This window comes from Elephas maximus, chromosome 3, assembly GCF_024166365.1.
Source record: "Elephas maximus indicus isolate mEleMax1 chromosome 3, mEleMax1 primary haplotype, whole genome shotgun sequence".
In the NCBI taxonomy this organism is placed as follows: Eukaryota; Metazoa; Chordata; class Mammalia; order Proboscidea; family Elephantidae; genus Elephas; species Elephas maximus.
The window spans coordinates 145922730-145944951 of NC_064821.1; the positions used below are offsets into that span (position 1 = coordinate 145922730).

At 43.4% G+C, this 22222-nt stretch overlaps 1 protein-coding gene across 6 annotated transcripts in view; it reads right to left on the minus strand.

The window, feature by feature from the left end:
* LOC126073259 (TLC domain-containing protein 4-like) overlaps positions 1 to 22222 on the minus strand; it is a 231307-nt gene that overhangs the window by 51343 nt on the left and 157742 nt on the right. For 2 of the 6 annotated variants that reach the window (XM_049879714.1, XM_049879719.1), the window contains exons 1-2: positions 21586 to 21941; positions 20943 to 21143 (exon numbers count right to left, since the gene is read on the minus strand). The exons of 1 other annotated variant lie outside the window; for it this stretch is intronic. The gene's annotated coding sequence lies outside the window, so the exon portion shown is untranslated. Of the gene's footprint in view, positions 1 to 9274; positions 9362 to 12586; positions 12742 to 20942; positions 21144 to 21585; positions 21942 to 22222 lie in introns of those variants that run through there. 3 more of the 6 variants (XM_049879720.1, XM_049879715.1, XM_049879713.1) reach the window with 3 other exon arrangements.

The following is a 22222-nucleotide window of genomic DNA, read 5'->3' on the forward strand; positions in this document are numbered from 1 at the left end:
GGGCTCAGCCTGGTAGTCTTCAGTTTGAATCCCAGCTCCACCACTTACTAGCTGTGTGACCCCACATAAGCTACTTAATTTGATTTAACTGACCCTCCGCCTCCTCTTCAGTAAAGTGGGGAACAATAGTACTATCTTCATACAGCAGTCATGGGGAATAGCCGATATTATGTTCATCGAGTACCTAGAACACTTACGGTGTTTTTGCACTTGGTAAGCCTCTGCTTCCACTATCATCCATTTCAAGCAGCATGTAGGACATTTAAATTAGGGATCTGTTGTCACTCCAGGCAAGGGAAATAAGACCATTCTCTGATCACTAGGCCCTCTGCCCCTAACTCATCCCAGTTTCCATCACTCAACACTCATAATGTAGGTAGTCCCCACCACCACTGCAGAAATTTATCCTCTACCACATGATTATCTCTATAATGCTCCAAAGTTCCTTCCCAACCACCTGACCCAGCCCATCACCTCCCAAGTGCCTCCACTAGGCCCTTTGGAACTGCTGCTCCACACCTAGAAAACAGCTACATCCCGGGCCTCTCCTCTCAGTGCTCTGAAGATTCTCCTCTCAGGTAGTGGCTGTCTGGACTCTCACTCTGGAGTCAGGAGGCAGTCCTAGCATCTTTGCTCCTCATGGCCCCCTTCAAGCCTTTCTCCCCCCACCCCTTGTGAACACCCATATTCTTTTTGGTCCCGCCATTCAGTTATACCACCCTCTCCCCATCCTCTAAAAAAATCAAACCAAACCTGTTGCCACTGAATCAATTCTGACTCAGAGTAATGCTATATGACAGAGCAGAACTGCCCCATAGAGTTTCCAAAGAACACCTGGTAGATTCGAACTGCCAATCTTTTGGTTAGCAGTCATAGCTCTTAACCACTACGCCACCTGGGTTTCTTCCTCATCCTCAGTGGTATCATATTCCAACCTTCCAATCACTTCCTCCCATCTAAAGACTTAAAGACCCTGGTTCACTGATATCCTCAAGCCCTGCCACCAATCTCCAACTCCCTATCCTCATACTCAGCAGATAATCCTTGTCCTACTTTACACACACACACACACGCACACACACATATACACACAAAAATAGAAGCCAACATATGAAAACTCTCAATATCCTGCTACCAACCATGGAAACCACCTACATCTATACCCATCTGTCCTCCTTCCCACCTATACAATGGAGGTATTATCCTGCCATCTAAGGCCAACCTCTCCACCTGTGCACTTTACAGCCATCCTTTCCAGCCTTCTTAAGGAAAGTTTTACCCCTCATTACCCCTTACTCTCTCCTCTTCAATTGGATCCTTCTATTGGGTTTTAAACATTCTCAAGTTTCTGCCAAAAACAAAACTCAACAGATCTACAACCTCTTCTCGAATCCTATTTCTCTTTTCACATATATTTATATATATAATACATACATATTTTCCCCCACTCCCTCTACCTCTTTGCAAACCAAAATTCTAAAAAGGTTTGTCCTTACCATTTCTTACCTCTTTCACTCTTCAGCTCACTCCATTCTTGTTCCCACCCTTATCATGCTCCTGAAATAGCCATTGCCAATGCTAAGGTCAACACCAGTGACTTCTATGTGCAGCCTTCATGTTATCTGACTTCTCAACAGCAGCAGTCACTACTGATCATTTTCTCCTTGAAACACGTTCTTCCCTGTGCTCCTATAACACCACACTTCTATTTCCCTCCTACCTCCCTGGCCACTCCTTTGACACCTCTGCAGGCTCTTCTTCATCTACCCGCCATTAAATAACACAATTCCTTAAGGTTCAATCCTAAACCTTCTCCTCTCTACTCATTTCTTATGTGATTCCATCTCCACTTGCAGCTTCAATTACCACTTACATGCAGGAAAATCCCCAGTTTAAATATCCATCCCAGACCTCTCCTCTGAGCTTCTGCCTAGTTGTCATTACTGCAGGACATCCAAAGACATCTCAAACTCAACAAACCCAAACAAAGCTTGTGACTTGGTCCTCTTCTAGGTTCTACATTTCAGTGAATGGTGACTGTGCATCCAAATCGGACAGCCAGGACCCTAGGGGGTCACCCTCGATAACTTACTTTCTCCAGCTGCCTACTGGGATGCCATATGCAGTCCACCACCAAGTTCTACAGATTCTACTTCCTTAGTTTCCTACTGCTGCTGTAACAAAAAAACCACAAGCAGGTGGCTTTAAAGAATGGGAATTTCATTTTCTCATTGTTTAGGAGGCTAGAAGTCCAAATTCATGGCACCAGCTACAGGGGAAGGCTCTCTCTCTCTCTCTCTCTCTCTCTCTGTGTAGAGTCTGGGGGAAGACAATAGGAGAAGGACCTCGTCTCTTTTGGCTTCTGTTCCTAAGTCCCTTGGTGATCTTCATGTAGTGTGGCATAATCAGCTTTTTTATATCTCAAAAGTGATTGGCTTAATATACACCCTATACTGATATGACCTTATTAACATAACAAAGAAAACCCTATTCCCAAATGGGATTACACCTACAGGTATAAAAAAAAAGTATAGGAGTTAAGATTCCAACACTTATTTTTGGAGAACACAATTCAACCCCTACCCAGTGCCGTCGAGTCGATTCCGACTCATAGCAACCCTATAGGACAGAGTAGAACTGCCCCATAGAGTTTCCAAGGAGTACCTGGTGGATTTGAGCTGCCGACCCTTTGGTTAGCAGCTGTAGCACTTAACCACTACGCCACCAGGGTTTCCATTCAATCCCTAACACCTCCTAAATAGCTTATAAAAAGATTCCCTTTTCTCAAGCTGTTACCATCACTTTTCTGGATTGCTGTAATAGCCTCCAAACTGGACTTTTCAATGTAAAATCAGACTCGAGGGCTCCAAAGGGAATCTTTTCTGAAAGCTGTCTCTAGTCATGTCATCTCTTCACCTGACCCCAACTTAAAACCTTTGACTCGTTTCCCAGTGTTCTTACAAGAGAACCACACCTTTTCCAGCCTTAACTGGTACTTGCCTTCGCTTGCTACACTCCAGCTAACGTGACCTTCTTTTCTGTTTCTTAGCTATGCCACGTTCCCTCTCTACATGGCCTCTGCAAATATATAGATATGTCAATCCCATGCTCACCCTGCCCCTCCATTCCCGTGTTAACTCCCATGCTTCCTTCAGCTCAATCCTCACTTCCTCAGGGAAGCCTTCTCTGAGCTCCTTCAACAGGTCAATCCTTTTTCCCCATTAGATGCCTTCAAGGTACCTAGTGGCTCTCCTTTATAACTGCAATTTAACATCATTTGTGATATATATATATATATTTTTTTTTTTGAAAAGAATCCCTTCTCCCAGTGGAATGGGAGCCCCATAAGGGAGGGAACCATTGCCTTCTTTCCCCTCACCACTGACCCCGGTACCTAAACACTTCCTACAATACAGTAGGTGCTGAATAAATGGCTGTTAAACAAAATAACAATCATAACAAATGAACACATACTAGCTTTCTATTCTGCTAACAGCTCATCCAGTACAGGTTCCTCATCTTACCAGTGTAATCTGAATAGTGGAAAAAAATTTTGCAGATCAATAATCTCAGTATTACAGCATGTAAATATAACAACTTCAGGAGGACTCTCCCCTCCAAATATGTCCAGGAAGTACCAATATTATAAATGAACTACTATTGGGTAGAGGTCCCTGGGTGGTGCAAACAGTCGGTGCTCCACTGCTAACCTAAAGGTTGGTGGTTCAGGCCTACCCAGTGGTACCATGCAAGTAAAGCCCTAGCGATCTGTTTCCATTAAGATTACAGCCAAGAAAACCCGACAGAGCAGTTCTACTCTGTAACACATGGGGTTGCCATGAGTCGAAATCAACTTGACGGCAACTAACAACAACAACAATATTGGGATGATGATATTGGATCTCTCTATTCCAAATTCCTTAACAATATACAGTGTGTTAAAGGTTTCATAAGTACATATAATTATAACCTGTACTGTATTTTCATACTCTTTTCAAATCCAGACGTACATAATTACTGACTTATCTTCCATCACAGGGGCCCTAACATCCTAGGATTTAAAAGTTTCTACCTGCGAGTTAAGTCATTTGTAAATGAACACATGATTGTTAGAAATGAGTTATTTACCAAACCAACTGGCCAAACAAACAAAAAGGGCCCAATCAAAAACAGACACACCTGCCCCACACACGTTCTGTTTTTTGTTCGCATTTTCATACGGGTGGCGTATTTCAGTTACCTGTCTAAATGCTCATAAAATACCGATAACTGACCTGGAAATGTTAAAATCTCTTAGTGAAAAATAACAATTACACTACCCACTTTTGACTTCATTCCTGTAAAAACTGTTAAGCATCTAATACATGCAAAGCATTTGGCTAACTGCTGGCAGGTTTTGTTTTTTGAAATTCTGCATTGAAAGCGTTACAAAAAAAAAAGTTGGAATCACGCACAAAAATATTCCATTTCTTTTTCTTTTTGGAGCACGAAGTTTAACAATCATTAGCATTAGTGTGAAAGTCTGTATGAAGCCAGCTGCTTAAAACAGTCAACTCCAACCTCTATAAATCCTCTAGTATTCACTGTACTGCTTTTTAAACTGATGCAAATGGAAGCAAAATGAAACCAAACGAGGGAAAGGCTAGGGAACCCTGCTTCAATATGATTACATTTTACTCCTTTTCTATGATGCTACTTAAGATTGAACAAGGAATTGCCCATGGCTGGTGGTTTAGTAGCTAAGAGCTATGGCTGCTAACCAAAAGGCTGGCAGTTTGAATCCACCAGGCACTCCCTGGAAACCCTATGGGGCAGGTCTACTCTGTTCTATGGGATCGCTATGAGTCAGAATTGACTCAACAGCAGTGAATTTCGTTTGTTTTTATAGAAAAGATTTCTCTATGGTTCTTCCCTATCAGTTAAAATACTAAACTCTGAATAAAGGTGTCCTTTCTCCATATTTTGATTCTCTACTTCCCATTCCTTTCTCCTCCAAGACCAGATAATAGAATTCAAGTTAAAGAGAAACTATTCAGTTCTGCCTCCTATAGACCCGGGGTTTGACAGTCCTCCCAGTCCCGAAACATTTTTTTTTATTTATTATTACTTAGTTTTCAATAAAATATCTAATATTTTTGGCAGGGCCAAGATGGTGGAGTAGTCAGACAGTTCTGGTAGTGCCTCTTACAACAAAGACCCAAAAAAACAAGTGATTCGATTATATATGACAGTCTAGGAGCCCTGAAAATCAAAGGCAAAGTTGAGGAATCAGACTGAGTGGCAGGCGGACAGAAAGACGGTTCAGAAGCAGCAAGGAGTCACCAGACCTGACCCGGCTGGAACAGGCACCTTGCAGGCCGGATCAGATGACAAGCACAGCAAGGCAAGCAGTGGCATTCAGGACTCGTCTTCAACATCAGGAGAGACAAACCACAGAGAGTCTGCTCAGCCCTCTTGAATCTGCAAGAAGCAGCACTCAATCGGCAAAAAATGTAAGTACATGCATCTAACCTACCACATGGTTCAAAAAACACCCCGTTTGGGAAGAATACCTCTCCCTGCTCCCTCCCCACTCTGTACCAGGTCCCAGGTCAGCTTCAGCAGTCGCCAACTGCAGCTTCGCCTGGGCCGGAAGCAGGGCCCATCACTCACCCTGAGCCATTCTCTCAGCCTGGGAGAGGGAACAAATTAACAAACAGGAAGAAATAATCTGCCAGTTCTCCTAAACTGGGCACTCAGGGCAGGTACAGCTCCTTAGACTAGGCACAGGCATAAGGGGTCCAAGGACTTTGAATGCCTTTTACCCCTGCATAGACCTGTGTGGGCCCATTTTAACAGCGTAGGCCCTCATTAGCACAGTACATCAGGGTATATACCTAGAGCCTAACTTCACTGTATCAGCTATATGGTGGAATGGCAGGTTTGTGACATTTGACACTGCTGTGCCCATTAAGCAGGGTCCTCGCCTGCCCGTATCAGGGGTCTGAGGACTGGTGGCTCCATCTAAGCCACCTAGCCACTTGCAACAGGGGTCCAAGAATAAGTAGTGCCTCCAGTCCTTACAGCCAGCAGCACTGGGTGCCCATAGTCTGGTTTCAAAACCCACGCACCTACACACTCTAGGGAACAGGGACACATTTTCCTCTCAGACACTCAGGGGCAGCTGTCAGCCCCCTTACTTGCTCAGCACGTGACCCTCTATTACAGACAGATACCTGTGCTTACTCCAATCACCCCTGCCTGTCTAGGATTATAGATAAGAGCCTGCACCACACACTTGGTAACCAACTATCTGGACACCTGAGCTGAATCCACACAAGAAAAGTTAACAGACTCCTGGGCTCACATACCTAATAACAAATCTAACCACCTAGTGACAGAAAATTAGAGCTTCAAAAGAGCAAATAATCAAACTAGCTCACATGAGTTGCCTATTTGGGTATATCAAAACAAAACAAGAAGCTAGGACACAGTAAGCAAACATAAAATAATTAAATATAATAACTTATTGATGCCTTGGAGACAACATTCAATATCAAATCACATAAAGAAGCAGACCATGATGGCTTCAAGCTCCCAAAACAAAGAATCAAGAAATCTTCCAAAGGATGATAACTTCCTGGAATTACTGGAGTTTGAATACAAAAGATTACTGTATGGAACTCTTCAAGAGATCAGGAAGGAGATCAAGCAAAATGCAGAATATTTAACATTTCAACATGTTTAATATTTTAAATAAAATATTTAAGGTTAAATATTCATACATTTCTAATTGGCCTTCATTTTCCCCAAAATACTATGCTATGCAATATAATAATTAGACTCACAGGAGATTGTTATTGTTTTTAGGTGCCATCAAGGCAATTTCAACTCATAGTGACCCCATGTGACAATGCAATACTTCCCCAGAGGATTTTATAGACTGTAATCTTTAGGGGTACCTTCCAACCTGGGGGACTCATCTTCCAGCACTATATTAGACAATGTTCCACTGCTATTCATAACGTTTTCACTGCTTAATGCTTTTCAGAAGTAGACTGCCGGGTCCTTCTTCCTAGTCTGTTTTAGTCTGGAAACTCAGCTGAAACCTGTCCTCCATGGGTGACCCTGCTGGTATCTGAATACCGGTGGCATAGCTTCCAGCATCACAGCAACACACAACCAGAATGCTCCTTAGAAGCAAGGACGGCAATACTGCGTCTTACATACTTTGGACATGTTGTCAGAAGGGATCAGTCCCTGGAGAAGGACATTATGCTTGGCAGAGTACAGGGTCAGAGGAAAAGAGGAAGACCCTCAACGAGGTGGACTGGCGCAGTGGCTGCAAAAATGAGCTCAAGCATAACAATGATTGTAAGGATGGCACAGGACCGGGCAGTGTTTCGTTCTGTTGTGCATAGGGTCGCTATGAGTCAGAACCGACTCGACGGCACCTAACTACAACAACAACAATCTTTAGGGGAGCAGATCACCAGGTCTTTCTCCTGCAAAGATAATGGGTGGGTTCAAACCACCAACATTTTGATTAGCAGTCAAGTGTTTAACCGCTGAGCTTAAACTTTGTTCTCCAAACTAGACGATAAAGGCCAGCCACTCCCTGTGAAAAAGTATCAACACTCAAGGGCTGTAGGGTGGCCCCATAGCCTCAACTGCTACCACAACCCAGATAATTGTTTTGACAGTTAATTCATACTGCTACAAATTTCTTTAATTCAAGTTTCCCTTATCTATCATAATCCTGTCTTCTTACACCCTATGTTAAATGCTTTCTAAGAATCCTTCTCTGTTTCTCAAATTTTCATATCTCAACACACACACACACACATACACACAGCATGCTTCTTCAGTATATACTCTGCTTATTCCTACCAGTCAAAAAGGTTTTATAGAGTTTCCCTTTCTATAGTTGGTGAAGAAAAGTAGGTTTCTTGGTATATGTATTTTTTAAACAGCACAAAGTCTCTACCAAGTGATTCTGACACAGCAAGGGTGGGGTTACCTCATCTCCTTCACTCCTCCCTGAGAATTTCTGCTCTTTTAAAACACAGTTTCTCCTCAGGGCTCCCCACAACACTTGATCTGTTCTCCCTCCCACCATAGATATTATTTTTCGATTGGGATTTTAATAAACTTTTATTCTTATTTTCCTAGTTTAAGTTTACTGGAACTTTTTCATGTTCTAGCTTTTAACTCAAAAAATGAAATGAAATGAAATGAAATTTAATATAATTATTATATTTCAGGCCCACTTCTCTTATTTAAAAATGTTTACCTTTATTTCTTTGCTTGGGATTTCTTTTTATAATGCCTAAAAAGAAGTCCAGGAGACCTGGCGGCACAGTGGTTAAGCACTCAGCTGCCAACCAAAAGGTCGGCAGTTTGAACCTACCAGCCACTCCTCAGGACAAAGATATAGCAGTCTGTTTCTGTAAAGATTACAGCCTTGTAAGTCCTATGGGGCAGCTCTATTCTGTCCTGTAGGGTCGCTATGAGTTAAAGTAGACTAGATGGCAATGGGTTAACAAAAAGTGTGGCTTCAAAGGAGCACAGTGGAAAAAGGCCTCCTTCCCCCAGCTCCCTACTGCAGTTCTGGTTCCAGATCCCCAATTCATTTATGAACTCTCCCCTTAGGAAATTCAGGAGTCCCACAAATTTGTTTTCTAGGGCCTTAAGGCTCAGAGTACAGGCGGCACATTTGATTTACTTGATAAATGCTGCTTTCTAACATCTCATTTAAAACTTTTAAAAAGAAGTCTTTTAAAAAAAGTTCCATTTACAGACACTGGATTTTGGAGAAAGCAGGATGCTTTAAGCCAGGCAAGAGTGGTAATTGGAACATCACACTAATACAGGACGTGGCACAAACAAAAAGTAAAGGTTTTGAGACCAAAAAAAACCAAACCCGTTGCCATCGAGTCGATTCCAACTCATAGTGACCCTCTAGGACAGCGTACAACTGCCGCACAGGGTTTCCAAGGAGCACCTAGTGGATCAGAACTGCCAACATTTTGGTTAGCGGCCGTAGCTCTTAACCACTACACCACCAGGGTTTCCAAGGTTTTGAAGCTTATACAATTTGAGGGACCCCATTTAAGTAAATAACCATTTCAAACACAGTGTTGGACCCAACCCTTAGAAGGGGCCTCTGCAAGTCAGGGATCCTGAAGTTGGAGAAGGGACCAGGCGGTGCTGTATCACCCGTATCACTGGTGGACACTCTTGAGAAGAAGAGTGAGACTCCGTAGCCAACCTCTCTATCCAGCTTCTAACATACTTATTGCCATATCAGCGCTCTTCTCTTCCTGAAGGGATCGCGGAAGGAACTTCTTGGCTTGGGACTTTTCCTGGCTTTCTGCCAACACTGTGAAAGCAAGGAAAAGCTGGACTGAGCAAAATGTACCCCAAATATTTTTTTTTTCTTTTTTTTTAAAGTGATCACTGGAGACCCAGCCAAGCTACCTAGGAAGTCAGAACCTAAGGAGACAAGGAGGTTTTTCTCATCTCACAACTGATCATGGGATTGCACCTGAGAAAGAGAAAGTCCTCAGGCTACAGGGAAGTGGCTGAGGTAGGGCTTTGCCTTACTGCCTTCTTTTTTTTCCTTTGCCAGCTTCCAATAGGGAACAGGAGACAGTATTAAGTAGATTCAAACTTGCCAAAACCCATTGTTTTGGACAAGCACGAAAGAGCAATTTAGCAAATTTCTTCTACCTACTGGGTTCTTAAGAAGAATCCCATCCAGCTAGAGAGAGACCTGGAGTTAAATCCTAGTTCCAGTATTTACCAAGTAGTCTTAGGCAAGAATATGACCTCTCTGATCTGCAAGTTCTATAAGATGAAAACAAGGATGACTACACTGTAAGATCATTGTTATATGGTCTAAATAGATGAGTCAAATGCACCTAGCACAGTGCGTGGCAATGTAGCCACTTGCAGTACACAAATTTCTTTAATGGCCATAAATTCCTTTGCAATGAACCACAGCCATTGCTGTCATGCAGAGGAGAGTCTATGACTCCACCCTGTGACTCTGGGCCTGTCTTGCCACCTGCTGACCAACAGAATGCAATGGAAGTGACACTGAGAATTCTGGAATCTAAGTCTCAAAAAAAACAAAAAAGATTGAGGTTGTCAAGGATTTCATTTTACTTGGTTCCACAATCAACAGCCATGGAAGCAGTAGTCAAGAAGTCAAAGGATGCGTTGCACTGGGCAAATCTGCTGCAAAAGACCTCTTCAAGGTGTTAGAAGTGAAGATGTCACCTTGAGGACTAGGATGCGCCTGACCTAACCCATGGCGTTTTCAATCGCCTTGTATGTATGTGAAAGCTGGACAATGAATAAGGAAGACTAAAAAAGAACTGACGCCTTTGAATTGTGGTGTTGGCGAAGAATACCGAATATACCATGGACTGCCGAAAGAATGAACAAATCTGTCTTGTAAGAAGTACAACCATAATGCCCCTTAGAAGCAAGGATGGTGAGACTATGTCTCACATATTTTGGACATGTTATCAGGAGGGATCAGTCCCTGGATAAAGACATCGTCCTTGGTAAAGTAGAGGGTCAATGAAAAAGAGGAAAACCCTCAATGAGATGGACTGACACAGTGGCTGCAACTATGGACTCAAGCATAGCAACAATTGTGAGGATGGGGCAGGACCAAGCAGTGTTTCGTTCTGTTGTGCATAGGGTTCCTATGAGTCGGAAACGACTCAATGGCACCTAACAACGAAAACAAGAAATCTCAAAAACCTTGCAGTGTCCATCTTTTGCTCTCTTGGAATGCTGCCCTGAGACTAACACGTAAGGAAGCCTGTCTAACCTATTTGAGGATGAAAGGCCATGCAGAGTGGAACTGAGGCTCCCCAGATAATATCCAACACCAACTGCCAGTTATGCTGGGAAGCCCTCTTAGACCTTCCAACTTAAATGACCCTCTAGCTGAAGACAGCCACATGAGTTACGAGTGAGCCCAGGAGTCATCAGTGGAGTAACTGCCCAGTCAACCCACAGGATCATAAGAAATAATAAGTCATCGTTTTAAACGACGAGGTTTTTGAGGAAATTTGTTATCCAGCAATAGATAATCAAAACGCCACTCAATAATTTTATTGGTGGATGGGCATTGGTAGTTAAGGGGTAAAATTCTCACCTTCCATGGGGCAGACCTGCGTTCAATGACCAGTCAATGCATGTCAGTGGAGGCTTGCCTATTGCTATGATGCTGAACAGGCTTCAGCAGAGCTTCAAGACTAAGATGTACTAGAAAGAAAGGCCTGGCTATCTACTTCTGAAAAACAGCCAATGAAAACCACACGGATCATAACGTTCCAATCTGTAACCAATAATAGGGATGGCTCAGGATGGGGCACCATTTCATTCCATTGTGCACGGGATCGCCATGAGTTGGGGCCAACTCAATGGCAGCTAACGACATTGTTATTACTAGCCGTTTCCCGAACAAGAAAGTTAACACCATTTGAAAACCTAGAAAAAATGAATGAAATCCTAGAAAAACACTACCTACCTAAACTAACACAAACAGAGGTAGAACAACTAAATAGACCCATAACAAAAGAAAAGATTGAAAAGGTAATCAAAAAACTCCCAACAAAAAAATCCCTGGTCCGGACGGCTTCCCTGCAGAGTTTTACCAAACTTTCAGAAAAGAGTTAACACCACTACTGCTAAAGGTATTTCAGAGCATAGAAAAGGGCAGAAGACTCACGAACTCATTCTATGAAGCCACCATATCCCTGATACCAAAATCAAGTAAAGACACCACAAAAAAAGAAAATTACAAATATATATCCCTCATGAACTTAGATGCAAAAATCCTCAACAGAATGCTAGCCAAGAGAATACAAAACAACATATCAAAAAAATAATTCACCATGACCAAGTAGGATTCATACCAGGTATGCAGGGATGGTTCAACACTGTAATCCATCACATAAATAAAAGATAAGAATCACATGATTTTATCAATTGATGCAGAAAAGGCATTTGACCTTTCATGATAAAAACTCTCAGCAAAATAGGAATAGAAGGAAAATTCCTCAGCGTACTAAAGGGTATTTATACAAAGCCAATAGACAACATCATCCTAAATGGAGAGAGCCTGAAAGCATTCCCGTTGAGATCGGGAACCAGACAAGAATGCCCTTTATCACCGCTCGTATTCAACATTGTGCTGGAGGTCCTAGCCAGGGCAATTAGGCTAGATAAAGAAATAAAGGGCATCCATATCGGCAAGAAAGAAGTAAAATTACCTCTACTTGCAGATGACATGATCTTATACACAAAAAACCCTAAGGAATCCTCAAGAAAACTACTGAAACTAATAGTTCAGTAGAGTATCGGGATACAAGATAAACATAGAAAAATCAGTTGGGATTTCTCTATACCAACAAAAAGAACACAGAAGAGGAAATCTCCAAATCAATACCATTTACAGTAGCCCCCAAGAAGATAAAATACTTAGGAATAAATCTTACCAGAGATGTAAAAGACTTACACAAAGAAAACTACAAAACACTCCTGCAAGAAAGCAAAAGAGAGCTACATAAGTGGAAAAACATACCTCGCTCATGGGTAGGAAGACTGAACATTGTAAAAATGTCTGTTCTACCAAAAGCAATCTATAGATACAATGCAATTCCGATCCAAATTCCAACGACATTTTTTCATGAGACGGAGAAACAAATCACCAACTTCATACGGAAGGAAAAGAGGAGCCTGAAAAAGAAGAACATAGTGGGAGGCCTTACTCTACCTGATTTTAGAACCTATTATACTGCCACAGTAGTCAAAACAGCCTAGTACTGGTACAACAACCTATACATAGACCAATGGAACAGAATTGAGAATCTAGACATAAATCCATCCATATATGAGCAGTTGATATTTGACAAAGACCCCAAAACAGTTAAATGGGGGAAAAGACAGTCTTTTTAACAAATGGTGCTGGCATAACTGGATATCCATCAGCAAAAAAATAAAACAAGACCCATATCTCACTTCATGTACAAAAACAAGCTCAAAATGGATCAAAGACCTAAATATAAAACCTAAAACAATAAAGGTCATGGAAAGAAAAATAGGGACAACGTTAGGAGCCCTAATACATGGCATAAACAGTATACAAAACATTACCAACAATGCAGAAGAAAAACTAGAGAACTGGGAGCTCCTAAAAATCAAACACCTATGCTCTTCCAAAGACTTCACCAAAAGACTAAAAAGATTACCTACAGACTGGGAAAAAATTTTTAGCTATGACATTTCCGATCAGTGCCTGATCTCTAAAATCTACATGATACGGCAAGAACTCAACTACAAAAAGACAAATAACCCAATTAAAAATGGGCAAAGGACATGAACAGACACTTCACTAAAGAAGACATTCAGGTAGCAGGTACGTGAGGAAATGCTCATGATCATTAGCCAGTAGAGAAATGCAAATCAAAACTACAGTGAGATTTCATTTCACTCCAACAAGTCTGGCATTAATCCAAAAAACACAAAACAATAAATGTTGGAGAGGCTGTGGAGAGATTGGAACACTTATACACTGCTGGTGGGAATGTCAAATGGTACAACCACTTTGGAAATCGATTTGGCACTTTCTGAAAAAGCTAGAAATGGAACTACCATACAATCCAGCAATCCCATTCCTTGGAACATATCCTAGAGAAATGAGAGCCTTTACACGAACAGATATATGCACACCCATGTTCACTGCACCACTGTTTACAGTAGGAAAAAGATGGAAGCAACCAAGGTGCCCATTAATGGATGAATGGATAAATAAATTATGGTATATTCACACAATGGAATACTATGCATCGACAAAAACAGTGATGAACCCATGAAACATTTCTTAACATGGAGGAATCTGGAAGGCATTATGCTGAGTGAAGTTAGTCAGTTGCAAAAGGACAAATACTGTATAAGACCAATATTATAAGAACTTGAGAAATAGTTGAAACAGCGAAAAAAATAGTGTTTGATGGTTATGAGAGGAGGGAGGGAGGGAGGGAGGGTAGGGAAGGGAGGGAGGGTGGGAGAGGGGTATCCACTAATCAGATAGTAGATAAGAACTATTTTAGGTGAAGGGAAAGACAACATACAATACAGGCGAGGTCAGCGCAACCGGCCTAAACCAAAAGCAAAGAAGTTTCCTGAATGAACTGAATGCTTCGAAGGCCAGCATAGTAGGGGCCAGGGTTTGGGGACCATGGTTTCAGGGGACATCTAAGTCAACTGGCATAATAAAATCTATTAAGGAAACATTCTGCATCCCACTTTGGAGAGTGGCGTCTGGGGTCTTAAACGCTAGCAAGTGGCCATCTAAGGTGCATCAATTGGTCTCAACCCACCTGGATCAAAAGAGAATGAAGAACACCAAGGACACAAGGTGATTATGAGCCCAAGAGACAGAAAGGGCCACATAAACCAGAGACTACATCAGCCTGAGACTAGAAGAGCTAGATGGTGCCCAGCTACAACCAATGACTGCCCTGACAGGGAACACAACAAAGAACCCCTGAGGGAGCAGGAGAGCAGTGGGATGCAGACCCCAAATTCTCGTAAAAAGACGGGACTTAATGATCTGACTGAGACTAGAAGGACCCCGGTGGTTATGGCCCCCAGACCCTCTATTGGCCTAGGACAGGAACCATTCCCAAAGCCAACTCTTTAGACATGGATTGGACTGGACAATGGGTTGGAGAAGGATGCTGGTGATGAGTGAGCTTCTTGGATCAGGTAGGCACTTGAGATTATGTTGGCATCTCCTCCCTGAAGGGGAGATGAGAGGGTAGGGAGGGTTAGAAGCTGGCAAAATGCACACGAAAAGAGAGAGTGGAGGGAGGGAGCAGGCTGTCTCATTATGGGGAGAGCAATTGGGAGTATGAAGCAAGGTGTATATAAGTTTTTGTGTGAGAGACTGACTTGATTTGTAAACTTTCACTTAAAGCACAATAAAATTTTTTTTAAAAAAACTAACACCTATTTTTCCACTGGGACCAAATCATAGAGGGCTATGATATTCTGATGTTGAAGCAAAGTGATCATTTCCCCACTCCTTTAAACCCTTATACTAGGGTCCCTGCGGTACGTCTACACCTATGGTATGACAAGGCAAATTCAGGGACTGAAAAAGGTAAGACAGCTAAGAGTTTCTGTATCTAGGTGGCCTTTTATCCTGTTAAGGACCACTTAAAACTCTACCTCAGTGGTTTCTCATCTCTTCTCATAAGATTGCCATTGCCTAAAACTGGTTCCAACTGTACTGTTTCCCAATAAACATTGTACTTGTCTACCTGATTTAGTGTGTGGTTTGATACTGTCAGGTAGCCAGAATATTTAAATACAGTGGCATGCTGCCTTGAACCAATTCACAGGCTAACAAGGGGATATGCAAAATGAACCAGATGTGACTTCAGGTGACTTCAAATTTAACACTTATTATAATCCTCCTGCTTAAATTCAAGTAAAGTAAGTCATGTAGAGGGCCTAGGCTTCACCAACAGACTTGGAAATGAATTGTCCTAAGGCAGTGCTCTGGAGGCAAGACTTTGTTGAATGTGATTATAGAAGCTCAGATTCAGGTGATCCATGAGAGGCTCCCAACAACTACAAAATAGAGTCAAGCAGACCCAACTTATAAACCTCTCACCAAATCCCATTAACAATTTTAAGCTTCGAGATGCTCTCAAGACCACTTGAAATGGTGGCTCTAGTTCTTTCTAACTTGTGAAGTTGATCACTGTGAATAAGCACTATCCTTTCTGGATGGACTCAATGCATCATTTTTTTTCTTTAAGAAAAATATTTTGCTCGGCCAGTTATAAACCTAACAAATTAATGCCATCTTTTTTTTTTTTTTTTTTTAACACATCTGAGTTTCCTGCTTGATAATGCAAGCCTGGTATTCCTCAGGCAAACAAGTTACTCACAAAAATTCCATTAAAAGTATATATTCTATACTACCTTGTGAAAACATTGTCCAGGAACAATATCAGATTGCTGTTTTCATTGGCCATGTATTCCTTTAGATACTCTTAAAGCTATTTCTGGATGAAACCTACAATCCTACACTCTACCCTACTGACCTTTCACTGAGGAGTGCCGAGGCATGACATCGCTGGCTAGCACGGAGGAACAGGATCTGAAATGGCATCATAAAGCTAGGTCACTAGGTTTACTGTATCATACTGGGAACGTTATTGAGAATTCTGGCCATTGCAAATGCAGTGTTTTCTTGATGAAAACCCACAGGAGAAATTTCTCTCTCCTCCCAGAATCAGAAATAGGTGGGCTTCTCAGATATGGTTTATCTTCTGGATGCCCTGAACCTTATTATGGATGGTTTTTGCCTTCTTTCTGGCTGCTGGAAAGCTTATAGCCAGAAATCTAGCAAGAAGAGAATAGGATCTTAAAGTACATTCTTAGCTCCATGTTATTTTCCTTTGACTTATTTTTCTTTCTTTCCCTAAATTTACTTTATCTTGCCATATTATATGCATTTTTGAAGGCCATCGCAAATCCTTTTTGGAATAAGATAGGATATAAATAAAACTAAAGATCTTATGGTCAATGTGTATACCTGATCTCCCTACTAGGCAGAGAGCTCTTGTAAACAAGGGCTGCGTATTGCCCTACTTTGAAAAAATCTCCACAGTGTCTAAATGTATGCTTTCACAAAGTAGACATGCTGAATGAATATTTGGTGAATTAAATGGCAGGGTATGTAAATTTTGATGTTACCCACAAGGTGCTCTGGTGGCGTGGTGGTTACACATTCGGCTGTTAACCACGAGTTTGGTGGTTCAAACCCACCAGCCATTCCTTGTGGGGAAGAAGTGGCGGTCTGCTTCTGTAAAGACTACAGCCTCGGAAACCCTATGGGGCAGTTCTAGTCTACCCTATACAGTCGCTGAGTTGGAATCAACTTGACAGCAGTGGGTTTGGTTTTGGTTTTAACACAGCATAGGCCAGCATGCAAATTTGGGCCCACAGGAGTAGCTGGATAAACACTGTAAGTCAGGGGGATCAGAGATAACATTAGAGAAACCGGGGTGGAAGGCAGAGAGTTACCAGAAGGTGGAGAGGTGAAGTCAAATACTGAAAAAATATCAGCTAAGATAAGAAAACAGACAGGGCAGGGATGGGTCAAAGAGAGGATCCAACTAGGTCAGGCGGTCCATGATTAAAGCACACAGTATCTAACCAACACACAGCTGAACTTGGATACCTGTGCACTTTTTCTCCAGGCATCCTTTTACTTGCCCACTGGTGGGAGTGTTAGGTGCTAGAGTCAGATGTCAATTGTCATGAAAAGGAAATCAAATGCCAGCAGACAGACTTTGACCTTGATTAACTCAAGGATATACACAGTGGAATTAGCTCACAGATGTTGGCAATGGCTTTCACCTATTTCTCAAGGAAGCTTTTTAGGTTGCCCCAAAAACCACGAATGATGACCCGAGTTTGATTGTAGATCTTGAAACTGACTTCTAAAGAAGACTGGAGAATCCAACCCTTTTACAAAATGCAATAAGGATACTTTTCCAATTCTCCGTGAGGCAAGCAGCCAACTTTCAAATGAGTTTGATCAGCAAAAGGGGTTTAGAAAGAACACATTCCATTTGCTTCTGTCGGCAAGAACTTCTCAGAGCTGGAAGGGCATGTGTGAGCATCCCACCTACTCGCCCCGCAGCCTGATGAAAGTGGACGTGTCCTAAATCCATCAGCTAATTTGTTCCAGATCCATTTGTCTTCTCATTTAGCCTGCAGAGAGAAATCCACTGTGCTAAAGACACCTGCTTTCAAATCCAAGGTTTCTCCTTCCATACTTAATCCTTCGTTTTGGTTTGGAGTGGACAGAACTGGTGGGAAACCCTCCTTTTTACAGTTGTCCTATCAGCTGCCTTTCATCAATGTGGGTCCTGCACCCATCAGACATCAGATGAGTGCCCACACTCCCTTCTGTCCCCACCAACGGGGGTCCAGGTCCCAGTCAATCCTGTGGCCCCCACAGCCCTCCATCTCAAATCCCTGTGTCTGGCGTGCTCCACTGCAACCTGTTTCTCCACCCATTGGACAAATGATTTTCAAACATTGGCTTGTGATCCATTAATGGGTTCTGAGTTTTCAAGAGCACAAAGTAGAATAAGACAGAAAGGAAAATAAAATGTAATACACAATACGAGTAATGATTGTTTCATGAAATTTATGTTCTAGGTCACAATGTAAAGATGCATTCTGTACTGTGCAGTGTAGGTCAAAAATGTTTAAAACACTGTGGTAGACAAGCCTTTGTCCTTCTATTTAGCCTCCGCCCTGCTATTGGCCCCACTCTTCAGCAACTCCTTTGCCCTCCCTGTGGGTTCTAGTTCTGAACATACTTCCAGCTGTTTTCCTCACCAGCTGTTTTCACAAACCTTGGCCTTTCGCATTGATTCCCAAGCTCTTACTCAGGCATCCACAGGATTGCCTTCTCCCTGAGCAGACCAATGTTCTGTGCAAAGAAACACCACTTGTTATTCCTGCCTGATTCTGCCTTCTTCTCAGATCTAAGATATGCTTACCGTGCATTCAAGTGTCTCACCATGACTAACAAGCCTCATGAGCAGTAGGACTTCATTTCTTTGATTTTATCTTTCCTCCCAACAACAAAAACACCACCAAAGTTACTCTTGGAACACCTTAGATTTTCTTACAAAATTTTCCACACTTTTCTGATGTAATGGATTCTCTGGTGTAATATATCCAGTGCCTGATACCAATACCAGGTGAATACAGCTCATCCCTAATGCTGAGTTACTGTTTCCCATCCTTGAGAACAGATGGTTATTCCACCTCCATACAGCTATCTTCTTCCCCCGCAAGGCAAATGGAAGGAGGGAGGCACAACCAGGAGACTGGACTAGCCTGGTGGTATCCTATCCTCTAACTCTCAAGGCCAAGGGCACAAGCTCTCCAGCATAATTCCTCCCCCAGTCTTGGCCTCCTTGCCCAATTGCTCACAATTCTCACTCAAACAATTATCTTCCTTTACATAAAAACTCCAATTTTGTTTTGTTTTGTTTTGTTTTGTTGGTATATCAGTGTAGACTATTAAGATCACTTTTCTCAGGCAAACTGAATATCCCATTTTTTAACCTTCCAAGAGATACTGAAACCTAAAAGAATCCTTAATGTGTAGGATACAGGATGTTAATCTGGGGATAAAGGTGGGGGAGATACTGAGGTTTGAAGGTTTTCTTATAAAATAAACTGCTCAGTTTCCTCTAATGCATGTAAGGCCAGCTTTGAGAGAGGAACCTAAATGCTGGACCTCCTTCAGAACACCAAGTGAGGAGAGCCAACAGGTGGCAGAACTGTAGGACAGGGATGCTTGGCTTTAAGAGGCAGGAAACACTCTCAAAAGGGAAAGGGAGAGAAGGGCAAGTCACATCTAGTGCACATTTCAGAATTTTCCTGACTTCCACCACTCCCTGTCTGCAGCCCAGCCCCTTTCCCATTTCCCAGTCAGGAGTCCAGAGCTCCTCTACTACCCCTCTGGTTATCGGGAGGGCCTTCCATTCCCCTCCAGAGCTGCTACTTCCTCCTCCCCACTCCTTTGTTAGGAATGCTCTTAATCAGACTGTCTTCTTGCTGAGATAAGATTTCTGATAGCTCCCACTCCCAAGCCTTGGTAATCACATTTCCTACATAGGTTTCAGAAAATAAAGGAAAAAATAAGCCAACTCTTGCATCCACACTCCACGGTTTATTCAAAAGACCCCAGGAAGACCCAGCTTCTCTGAAGTTTGCTGTAAAGTTTCAGCCCTTTGACCACGGCCAGTCCTAGTCACCTTCAAGTACACAGCTTTCATAGCAAAGAGCCGAGGTAAAGAAGGTTTAGAGTCAGAGGAATAGAAAGACAAAACCCAAGAGTGTAAATAATGATGACTGATTGAGGCGCCCAGCTCCACGCAGGTAAAACTCATGCAAGCTCTCACAGTAAGGATTCACACCTGGGAGGAAGGTAACTTGGCAAAGGAGTCCCTTGAGTGGAGCAAACGCTTACATGCTTAGCTGCCAATTAAGAGGTTAGCCATTCCAATGCACCCAGCGGTGTCTCAGAAGAAAGGCCTGGCAATCTACTAACAAAAAACCAGCCACTGAAAACACTGAAGCACAGTTCTACTCTGACACACATGGGGTCGCAATTAAGTCTGAATCGTCGCGATAGCAACTGGTTTTTTATGTCGCAAAAGCAATTGCAGGAGTAGGGAAAAAAAAAAAGCACCCTTAAAGTATACTGTCCTCTGGACCATCTGATGGCAAAGGAGAGGGTGTGGCAAATACTGTAAACTAAAATAAATGGTTCCTTAAGCATTTCTTTCAAAATTTTCTAGCATGATGGGAGTACACTTTTCTAATTTAGTTTCACTCATATAATTTTAGGAAAAAAAAAAAACTCTCAACCTCATATAGCACACTTAAAAGGGAACTGGGATTCTCTAATTTGCAACCTTAACTGGCTGTCCAAAGATGAAGCTGCATACCAGTGTTCAGGATGTACTCACACGGTACTCTCTCACGTAAAACACACACAATCCATGATTTACTTTACTCAACTCCATTTAGGACTGAGTAGATTTTTTTTTTTTTTTTAGATTTTACTAAAAGGACCGCTTTTTTTCCTACTTCACACATCAATTCGTAACATCCACATAAACTCTTCCATCTTGTCCCCAAACTGGTATCTGAATTAATTTAAACACTGCCAAAGATCATTCTTTGAGGAAAGTTTTATATTTTTATATAAAAATGTGCACCACATTAACACTCAAACCTGGACAATTAAGAAAATACAGGCTAGCAACCGTGATCCTTTAAGGAGCTTGAACAGCTCAAAGTGCTTTCACAGAGGCTTTACATACCGTTTGGGGCGGTAGGAAAACGCTGGGATTAAGCTCCCCATTTCATAGCTGGGGAAACTGAGGCCTTTCATTTAATAAACTTGCCCAGGCTCCAAAGGTAGAGTTGAAAATAGAAACCAATTTCTCCTTCTGACTCTGCCGGGTCCCTCTCCCACTAGACTCTTCGGCATTCGAGGGCTAAAAATGGGACCCACTTGAGAACTGCAAATGTAAATAAAAGCTACTTGTTTTTGACAGAGGCAGCGGGGAAGGACTTACCCACTTAAGGCACCGGATTGTGTGCCCGCCACACGTGGTTAGAACAAGAACGCCCGGATGCCCAAAGGTTTGTACCCACCCCTATCAGTTTAGACCCGGGAGACACCGCCAGGCACATTCCGCAGCCCAAATCGCGCAGCCTGGAAAACGCGAGTGGAACGCGGGGCGTCTGAGAGGCGCGGGGGCCGCGGGCCCGGGACCCCATCTGCGCCCGGAGCGGCGCCGGGCCCTCCGAGCAGGGAAGATGCTGCGCCCGCCACACACACCTGCGGGAGCCCGCCCCTGAGCCCCGGGCCGCCTCCCGCGCTCCAGCCGCCCACCCAGCCCCCGGACGCGGCAGACCTTGGCCGCGCTAGGCCGGGGGCGGGGAGCCGCGGCGCCCTACCTGCGGGCTGAGCTCTGCGGCGCCGAGGACCCGCGGGGCGAAGCGAGGTCGCCCTTCCCCCTGAGCCTCCTCCAAACGGCGTCACCTGTGCCGGGTCCCGGGGCGACTCGGCGCGCGGGCGGTGGCTGCGCCGGGACAGGAGAGGGCGGAGGGTGGCTAGAGGCGCCTGGTCATGCGGCCCGGCCGCCCCGCGAGATGCGCCTCGGAGCCAGGGGAGCCGCGGGCTCCGGGCCGCTTGGAGGAGCAGTCGCGGAGGCTGAAGCTACCGTGCGCCCGCCTGGACTGCGGGCTCGGGTTACCGCAGAGCGGATCCTTAAAGGGGCCGCGGCCGCTCCGCCTCGCAGCGGCGGCTCTGACCCCCGGGCAAAGTGGGCGGGGCCCCTAGGCTGGCAGAGGGAACGACCTTTGGGTGCTGAAACTTGGGTCGCGGAAAGGACTTAAAAAACGGGAACACACGAGGTGAACAGTTGTGGGATTCTGGAACAGCAAACCTCACCAGGAGCAGAGCTTACGGTTCCCGGGCTTTCCAAAGCAAGTAACGAAACTTACAACTGGGGAGAACTGAGTCGGCCCCAGCAGCGGTCAGTACCTGCAATGCCACTTAACCAAAAACCTTTTCTAAGTATGCGTTTACAAT